The sequence below is a fragment of the Cynara cardunculus genome (assembly GCF_001531365.2).
Source record: "Cynara cardunculus var. scolymus isolate 2C chromosome LG 7, CcrdV1, whole genome shotgun sequence".
Lineage (NCBI taxonomy): Eukaryota > Viridiplantae > Streptophyta > Magnoliopsida > Asterales > Asteraceae > Cynara > Cynara cardunculus.
Window position 1 is genome coordinate 12,628,291 of NC_037534.1, and position 10,443 is coordinate 12,638,733.

The window sequence follows — 10,443 nt, forward strand, 5'->3', positions numbered from 1 at the left end:
CTTCATAAGATAAAAAAGATCATCATCAAATCACTGAGGGAGAATTAACAATCTCTCCCTATTTGATGATGACAAAGCAATATATATAAACTTGCTTAGGTATTACAGTAAGAAAAAGGTACTAGTAAAATACTTGTTCCTTTTAACTATTTTGAGATCTTTTTCAGTGATACAGTTTACAATGGAAATTTACTTTAATTGTAAAGGATTACAAGGAAAGAATAAACTTACATAATATTAATAACTGAATACTGAGAGCATATTCACTGACTAGAAAGGTGTCAGCGAATGTAAGAAATAAATAGAACTCATAAGTACATATCCCATTTACTCTTTTCATGGATCTCTTTTTAGTGAACCAATCATTTTATTGAAATATCTTACAAGGAAAAATATTATAACTGATTACAATTGGTTTTGTAGGCTTAAAACATAAAAACTATTTACTAAAAAAAAGATAAAGAAATACAAGATATTACATGACTGAAAGGTTTGTATAATCTATATTGTTGAAGTTGATGTAGTTAGAGACATCTTCTCCTTGAATTTTTTTTTGAGCATTTTCTTTCGAATCATGCTATCGGTCATTTCTCCATAGAGATCTTCGTTCAACCAAGTTCGAAGATATTCCAAATAAATTATAGGGCAGAGATGGAACTCAGATACTTGCTAAAACCTGTATTGACTATCATAGTCAATGAACATAAGTCCATATTCAGCTTTCACATGCACTGTGTTGGGAATATAGGGTCCCTTCTCAAGCAGTGACAGATTCATTATTGAGATATTTGACTTATGTCTATCCTTGAGAAGTTCATCCACTGAGAATTTTGTTTCATGCTCGTTATTGTAGGATGCACCTTTTTCAGGGTCAGACATGTTTCGTCTTCGAGATGACTTCTGTGGCAGAGGAGGAAACTTGATGATCTTCGACACTTTGTTGGATAGTTCATTTAGAACTTCTTCAATGTAAGCCTCGTTCTTGGATTTGGACTTTTGTATCTTCTGTTGAATCTCGAGCCATTTATAGAAACCATAATTACTGAGAAAGGAGGGATACTCAGTAACAACATCGTTGTTCTCTCGGAAAATGACCATTGAAACTAGAAGAGCACCATCCTTCATTCGACCACTGATAGTGACGTTTGAGATCTTGTGAGGGCTCATTCTTATCTTGATCCTCTCTTTGTACCAGTTGAGGTCATGATCCTTCAGTTTCAGCACCCGTTGTCTTTTTCGTTTAGCTTTTGTTAAAAGTTGGGCTTGAGCACTGAACAAATCCCTCTGTGAGAATTTTCCATTAGCAAGTTGTCTTTATGTTGTTGCTAATGTTTCTTCATCTCTTGTTCATCACGTAGGGATTCTTCACGTTCAACTTCTGAAAGAAAGTCTAACTCACCACATCCAGAGGTACAAAGATGAATTTTTACTCTGGATTGGTCTAGTTGACATATCACCTGAGCCAAACTTAGGTCTTTTTCAACTTCTGAACACATACCAAAACACCATGAACAAGAACCTGGTGTAAGGTACTACCTTCTCCCTCTGGCGCTTGTTCAGCTTCAGCACCAGTTCTTCAAAGATCACAGCAACAAAGTTTATAGGGGCGTTGGCGAATGACAGAGACGCCAATGTTCAACGCAACTCTGGAGGCTTGATCTTGGCCACCAGTCTTGCCTCCCATACATTGGATGAAATGGGAAAACAAGAACTACCAAACCCCAGACATGCGGTTCTTCTCAATCTTTGAAAGCGACTTGAGGAGATCGTTGGATTCCTTCTTTGTTGGCCAGGCGTAGCCAATATCATCCAAACAAGAGATAATATCTTCAGTGGAAGGGTCACTGGCGTAAGGACCCTTTGGAAGATGGAGGGCGGTATTTAGCGTGGCAACACCAAAACTAACAGTCATTCTGTTGAAGCTGAAGGAGATTTTCTCACCTATTGACCAGTCTTGTCAGTGTCATGAACAACTTCAGCAGTTAGCCAGAACTGTTGAAGAGCTTCCTTCACCATGATTGGTTCATGAAGAAAAAAAAACGTAGGAGATTTGGGGAGCACCTAAGGAAAGTAGCAGCTTCCTCATAGTAGGACTTGTTCGCTTGAAAGACAAAGCCACATGATTGTTTGGCTTGAAAGACACATCGTCGATCTAAAAGTTCACGTGCTTGGAAGATGTTCTCTATTATAAGTAAGAAATAAGATATAACAGATTTGTTAGTAATCCAAGATATATAAGTGAGCTATTAAATTTTGAAACAATAAACTTCTTTTGAAAAATCCACAAAGAAAATATTAGGGTTTTTCAAGAAGAATAAGTGTATTGAAACCTTAGATTATAACCAAGTAGGAGAATGTGTTAATAATCTTAATGTTGGTCGTTTAAGAAAACAAGATCATAAGTAACCAAACAACAGTTTCATAGATGAAGAAGAATAGATCAATAAGAAAGATAAGATATCAACCATTGAGACTTAAAAGAAAAAGGTTGAAAGGTTTGAGCGTTCTTTAGTTCTTGCTTGCAAATAACTTTGAGGCATTCGACAAAAGTATTTGAGAGCGTAAGCCAAAAATGAGAGGAGAAGTCTCATATTTATAGGTAGAAGGAGAGAGAAATAGAATTAGGAGAGAGGAAAATACGATTTTTAAAGTTGTGCAATGATGAAAAAGTAGCATGTTCTCATCCATGATTGGATGGAATTTTGAGGGGTCGCGTATGTTAGAACGGTACGTGCGTCTAAAAAAATATCGTATCGTTTAAATAAAAATGTCGTCATAAAACGTTTCATTTTCCATTTCTTTTAAAACAAAAAGTTTTAAGAAAATTCAGAAGCCACTTTCTTAAAAATATGAAAAGGTTTTTGAAAGTGTTCAGTGATAAGAAGAATCACTGAATGAAAAGAATATCTTTTAAAACATTTGATCACTGAAGAAGAAAAAATTTAGTGATGGTTTTGTTTTAAGAAAGGAAAATATGATAGAGATATATTTCCATAAAAGGTTCAGTGATAGAAGAAACACTGAAACTATCTTTTAATTTTTGAATCACTGAATAAGGAAAGGTTCAGTGATCATTTTGATTTTAAGACAAGACAAATATATTGTAGAGAGATATACTTACTTAAAAAGTTCAACGATAGAAAGAATCACTGAAACAATCATTTAAAACGTTTTGACCACTGAAGAAGAAAAGCTTCAGTGATAGTTTTAAGTTTTAAAGAAGAATAAGTATACATACCTTAGAGAGAAGAGATATATTTACTCAAGAGTTCAATGATAGAATAAGAACACTGAACCATTTCACTTACTGAGTAATGTGTATAGCTGAAGGAAATTAATCCTCAATGTTTAGCATTCCAATTTCGCTGTTAAAGCTTGTCTCATCAAGAGGCTTTGTGAAAAAGTCAGCGAGTTGGTAGTCAGTGGGAAAAAGTGAAGTTCAATATTACCATTCATAACATGATCTCTGATAAAATGATATCGGATCTCAATATGTTTGGTCTTGGAGTGAAGAACAGGGTTGTTTGCAATCGCAATAGCACTAGTGCTATCACAGTAGATAGGAATTTTAGAAAACTGGAGATCATAATCGTTGAGCTGGTTTTTCATCCAAAGGACTTGGGCACAACAACTACCAACGGCAACGTATTCAGCTTCAGCAGTTGACGTGGATACGGAGTTTTGCTTTTTACTCGTCCAGCTCACCAACTTTCCATCTAGAAGCTGACAGCCTTCAGTGGTACTTTTCCTATGAATTTTTCAACTTGCAAAATCACTATCCGAATAACCTATTAGGTCAAAACCTGAACCCTTAGGGTACTAGAGTCCCAAGTTAGGAATTCCCTTCAGGTATCTGAATATGCATTTTACGACAACCAGATGGGATTTCTTAGGTTCAGATTGATATCGTGCACAAAGACAAGTAGAATACATGATATATTGTCGACTAGCTATAAGATACAACAGTGAGCCGATCATTCCTCTATAAACTGTTACATTTACAGACTTTCCATTTGGATCCTTGTTAAGAGAGAGAGGACGAGCCATTGGAGTTTTCATAGATGAGCTGTTAGAAAGATCAAACTTTTTTTAGCATATCACGGACATACTTACTTTGGCTAATAAAGATACCTTTATCGGATTGCTTGATCTGGAGACCTAGAAAATAGCTTAGTTCTCCCATCATACTCATCTGATATTCTTTCTTCATGCGATCAGCGAACCGAAAACATAAAGAGGGATTAGTGGAACCAAAAATAATATTATCAACATAGGTTTGGATTAGAATGATATGACCTTTAACATTCCTAAGAAATAAGGTCTGGTCAATCTTTCCACGTAAAAGTTTCTCACAGATGAGAAATGAGGAGAGGGTATCATATCAGACATGGGGAACCTGTTTTATCCCGTAAAGAGCTTTATCCAAACAATAGACATGGTTTGGATACTTAAGGTCAAGAAACCCTGGAGGTTGTTCAACATAAACAATCTCTTGGAGTTTTCCATTTAGGAAAGCACTCTTTACATTCATTTGGTAGACTTTAAATTCTCTATGGGCAGCAAAGGCTAGGAAGAGTCGAATAACTTCGTGTCTAGCAACTGTTGCGAAGGTTTCGTCATAATCAATTCCTTCTTCTTGTCTATAACCTTGAGCAACAAGACGAGCCTTGTTACGGGTTACCACACCTTGTTCAACTAACTTATTGCGATAAACTCATTTGGTGCCTATCATAGTTTTGTCAGACGGACATGGGACAAGGTACCAGACTTTGTTCCTATCAAACTCAATGAGCTCCTCTTGCATGGCAATGACCCATCTAGGGTTTGAGATTGCATTATTGATTTTCCTGGGTTCAACTAAAGAAAGGAAGTTTGTAAAGAGACATATATTACCTAGACCACGACGAGTCTGAATACCTGCACTTGGATCACCAAGAATTTGATGAATAGGATGGTCTTTTGTCCATCGCTGAGCTGAAAGAGGATTGTCATATGAGTATTGATGTTTAAGAATAGAAGATGAGGCTTCAGCTGTAGATTCTTCAGCAATAGATAGAATTACTAAAAGAGCCTCAGATTCAACGACTGATAGAGGTTCAGATGCTGAAGGCATTTCATTCACTTATTGGTCAATGTTTGAGTAGAGGGAGTAATGCAACTGATGGACACTAAAATGATCTCTGAAGAAGATTCACTTCGGTTATTAGCTGCAACTGGAATGATAAGTGGATCATCATCAGCTTCTAGAGTATCAGCGTTGGGTTGAATGCTAAAGGAAGCTTCAGGTTATCCAACATGAGAGAACATCTAGTTTTCTAATTCTTCGTCATCATTAATGATAGGTTTAGAATAGCTGATTGATTCATCAAATGTGACATGAATAGGTTCTTCTATTGTCTATCGGCCTTTGTTGAATACTCTGAAGGCTTTGGATATTAAAGAATATCCAAGAAAGATTCCTTCATCAGCTTTGGGATCAAACTTTCAAAGTTAATCACGATTCTTGAGAATAAAGTATGTGCAACAAAAGATATGTAGAAAGCTAAGAGAGGGCTTTCTGTTATGGAAGAGTTTGTAAGTTTTCTTCTTGAACCTCTTAACGATCAGCGAACGGTTTTAGGTGAAACAAGCAGTATTGACAGCTTCAGCTCAGAATTGAGTGGGAAGATGAGATTCGTTGAGCATTGATCGAGCAGTCTCAATGATTGTTCGATTTCTTCTTTCAGCGACCCCATTTTGTTGAGGAGTTCTCACAAAAGAGAAGTTGGAGAGATTTCCTTATCCTCAAAGAAGTTATCCATAGTACTGTTTTTTAATTCAGTTCTATGGTCACTTCTGATAGATCGTGCTTTAATGTTGTTAAGTACTTCTATCCTTTTGATGAACGATATTATTTCTTCATGTACTTCACTTTTGGATCTGAGAAAGAAGACCCACGTGTACCTGGAGTACTCATCAACAATGACGAGTGTATATTTCTTTCCAGCAATAGATAATACATTAACTGGACCAAAGAGATCCATGTGCAATAGCTGAAGTTGAGATATCCGTGAAGAGATTTACTTAGACTTGAAGCTAGCTTTTGTCTATTTTCCTTTTTCACGTGCTGAGCAAAGAGATTCCTTTGCAAAGGTGTGTTGAGGATGAACAGTGACGAGATCATTTCTAGACAACTCACTGAGTGTCTTGAAGTTGAGATGAGAAATCCGTGTATGCCACACCCAGTTCATATCTAACGAAGCTTTTAAGAGAAAATAACTATTCTCAGTAAGAGGAGAATCCATGTTGATGACGTAAACATTCTGTAGACGAGAACCGGTTAAAGCAACCTTATCATCCTTGTCAAATATGTAGTATGAATTCTTAGACCAGTGTGATGCGAGGAGTTAAGGATATTACAGCAGTGTGATGCTATAAATTTTATCACTTCTTATTTGAATGCAATACTTGGCTTACATTTTGTTGAAATGTGGTATACATTTGTTTTAATTACAAATATGAGTTGATATCATGTTTTGGTGATTTTCACCCTGTAATTGCAAAAAAGGAAATTCTCACTAGACCTCAAGTCCTAACCCTCATTTTGTGTTTTAAAAATGTATTATAGGTCGAGTACTATCAAGGGATAAAGGAAAAGGGAAAAATGTGAGATACCTAATGTGTTTACATCGAATTTGGAGAATAATATATTATCTATTGATTTTGGAATACTTGTTATAATTGCAAGTTATGTACATGAATATTATGGAAAAATTTGTTAGCTACTTTTGTAATGTAACTTCTTGTACTTTTGGGACCAAATGTGTAATATTGTGTTTCTTATTTTATGAAGTACATGGTTATATATACATGTGGATCTTGAGGTGTTACAAAGTTGGTATCAGAGTCTAAGTTTATGGGATTTAGGTATTTAACATGATATCTAGACTTAAACTGTATTATTTTCATATTAAGAGTCCCTAACATAAGTAGAACCTTTAGAATAAATATGATAGGTTAAAAGAACGATCTTTAAGGTAAATTCAAATTACAACTGGCCAATGTAATTATGAATTTACAGGTACATATATGTGTTTGGGCACCCTATTATATTTGAGAATGTGATTATGTGAATATTAATATTAAAAGTTTACAGATGGCTAGTCATTTACGAAGGTCTGAAATGATCGCCCTCACCAGCCTGAATGAAAGGGAGAATCCGCCTGAGAATATTCCTACCAATGTATCAACGGGCAGAGGCAGAGGAAGAGGTTGGGTTAGAGGTCGTGAAAGAAGTCGGGGGAGAGGAAGGAACAGTCCATCTGAAAATCATCTAGATCGGGATGAATCAATCCAAGGAAATATGAACCAAGAACCAGTGCAACCGCCTGAATATGTTTCTCATGACGTATTAGCAGAAAGCAATGTGCTGGTTGAAAGAGATAGAATATGTATTTGATACCAGTAAGTGTCCAGATGAAGATAAAGTTAGATTTACTGCATCAATGTAAAAATCGAATGCCCTATACTGGTGGGATGCGAAATCACTAGTAATACCTGATATTCTACAAACAATGTCTTGGTGGGAGTTTGTTGACCGATTTAAAGAACAATTTTGTCCAAAAGCGGTTGTTAGGCGATTGGAGGAAGAATTCTTGAGGTTGGAACAGGGTAATCAGACTGTACAAGAATATACTGAAAAATTTATTGAACACTCTTGATTTGCAGAACATTATATCTCTTCAGAATCTCGAAAGGTAGAAAGGTGCATCTGGGGGCTAAAGCCATCAATACAAGAGTTTGTGATTGCTATGAACCCTTCAACATTTTGAATGGCAGTAGATGCTGCAAAAACGACGGAAAGAAACAAGAACTGGAAAGGGGAAGAGAAAATAATATAAAAGAGAAGATAGGAAGGGCCTTCTACGGAGTTTAGAAGACCGAAAATTGTGAAAACTGAAAATCGTCCTGTTTGAGGACTTAATGAAAGACTTTGTTATTAATGTGGAAAGTCGGGGAATATCTTCCGAGAGTGTTGGATGCCTCAACGATGTTACCAGTGAAATTCTCTAGATCATGTAAAATCAAATTGTCCTTAGCTAAGGGCCCCGAGGTTGACTATGGGCAGTAACACTCCAAGTTCGCGTGGGGGAGCTAATGTTCAAAAGGGAGGTTCGGGACGGCGAGGGGCTGATCTTTTCAAATGACCAAATATGATGCTAAAGAAACTCCATATGTGTTAACAGGTACATTCCTCGTTACTCCGTATATGCTAAAGTGCTGTTTGATTCTAGTGTAATTTATTCATTTGTATCACCATTACTTGTGGGGTGTTTATACATGAATTCCATGCCTCTTGATTATACTTTAGTGGTTGATACTGCTAATAATAGTCAATTATCTGTTAACCATGTTTCTAATGATTGTCGAATTGAAATGGAGGGGTGTGAGTTTCCAATTCGACTGTTCCCTATATCGATGAAAGCGTTTGATGTTGTGGCGGGAATGGACTGGTTGGCAAACGATCAGGCCAGTATTGTGTGTAATAAAAAGATGATCGGTATTGAATTACCAGGGAAAAGGCCGATTATGATTTGTGGTGATGGGCGAGATCATCATTAGTCTAATATCTGTCATAAAAGCCAGAAAATGTATACAGAAAAGGTGTCAAGGTTTTCTAGCCTATGTTATTGATTCAAAGAAAGAAAATGGTAAGCAAGAGTCTATTCATGTGGTTTGTGAATATCCTAAGTTATTTCGAAAATATCTGACTAGTTTGCCACCGGATCGATCCGTAGAATTCAGAATCGATTTGGGATTAGGGACAGCAGCGGTAGCTAGAGCACCTTATCGTTTGGCACCATCTGAGTTAAAAGAATTGATGACGCAGTTAAAAGAGTTGATTGATAAGGGCTTTATCAGACCCAATACTTCACCTTGGGGTGCTCTGGTTTTATTTGTTAAAAAGAAGGATAGGTCTTTGAGAATGTGTATTGATTACCGAGAACTGAATAAGCTGATGATAAAAAACAAATATCCTTTACCAAAAATTGATGATTTGTTTGACCAATTGGTTGGGGTAAGTTATTTCTTCGAGATTGATTTATGGTCAGGGTATCATCAGCTTAAAATTAGAGACGAAGACATCTCCAAAACAACGTTCCACACCAGATACGTACATCACATGTTTTTGGTCATGTCATTCAGTCTAACAAATGCTCCAACAACATTTATGGATTTAATGAACGGGGTATGTACTGAATACGTTGATAAATTCGTTAAATATTCTTATATACTTAAAATCTGAAGAAAAGCATGTCGAGCATCTTCATCTATTCTTAAACTTCTGAAGAAAAAGAAATTATATGCCAAGCTGTCCAAGTGCGAGTTATGGTCAAAAGAAGTGCAATGTTTGAGACATGTTAGTTCTGAAGCAGGGATAAAAGTAGATCCTACAAAAATCGAGGCGATTGAAAAATGGGAATTACTGAGAACCCCTATAGAGATCCATAGTTTTTTGGGTCTGGCAGGGTATTACCGAAAATTCATTCAAGATTTTTCCAGAATTGCGACACTGTTAACTAAGTTAACTAGGAAAAATGTAAAATATGAATGGGAAGAAGATCATAGTAAAGCTTTCGAATTATTGAAATACACTCTATGCAGTGCTCCGGTATTATCATTACTAGATGGATCTGAAGATTTTGTTGTGTATAGTGATGCTTCAAAAGTGGGTTTGGGATGTGTATTGATGCAAAGAGGGAAGTTTATTAATTACGCATCCAGACACTTAAAAGATCACGAGAAATAGTATCCGACACATGAAATGGATCTTGTGGTCATGATTTTTTGCATTAAAAATTTGGAGGCATTATTTGTTAGGAGTTAAATGTTAGATTTTCACGGATCATAAAAGCCTTCAACATTTGTTCAATCAGAAGGAATTATTAGTGCGGCAAAGACGATGGATCGAATTAGTAAACGATTATGATTGCGAAAAATTTTATCACCCTGAAAAAGCCAATGTGGTAGCTGATGCCCTTAGTCGGAAGGAAAGGAGCGTACAATCAAGGCAGTTGCATTATGAAAAAATTTGACTCCCGATCTTCATGATGAAATTTTAAGATGTCAAGGTGAAGCTATCAAAAATAATAAATTCAAAGTGGAAAGAGTTGGATGAATAATCTCAACCCTGATGAAAAATGACAAGGGAATTCTATGTTTTCAAGACATAATTTGGATACCATGTTTCGGGAATATCCGGGAACTAATTTTGGATGAGAGTCACAACTCATGATATTCGATTTATCCAGGTACTAATAAAAATGTATAAAGATTTAAAACATTGTTATTGGTGGCCAGGATTGACATAAAGGATATTGCAAAATAAGTAGAACGATGTTTGACGTGTCTACAAGTAAAAATCGAGCATCAAAGACCATATGGGAATTTACAATCTTTAGA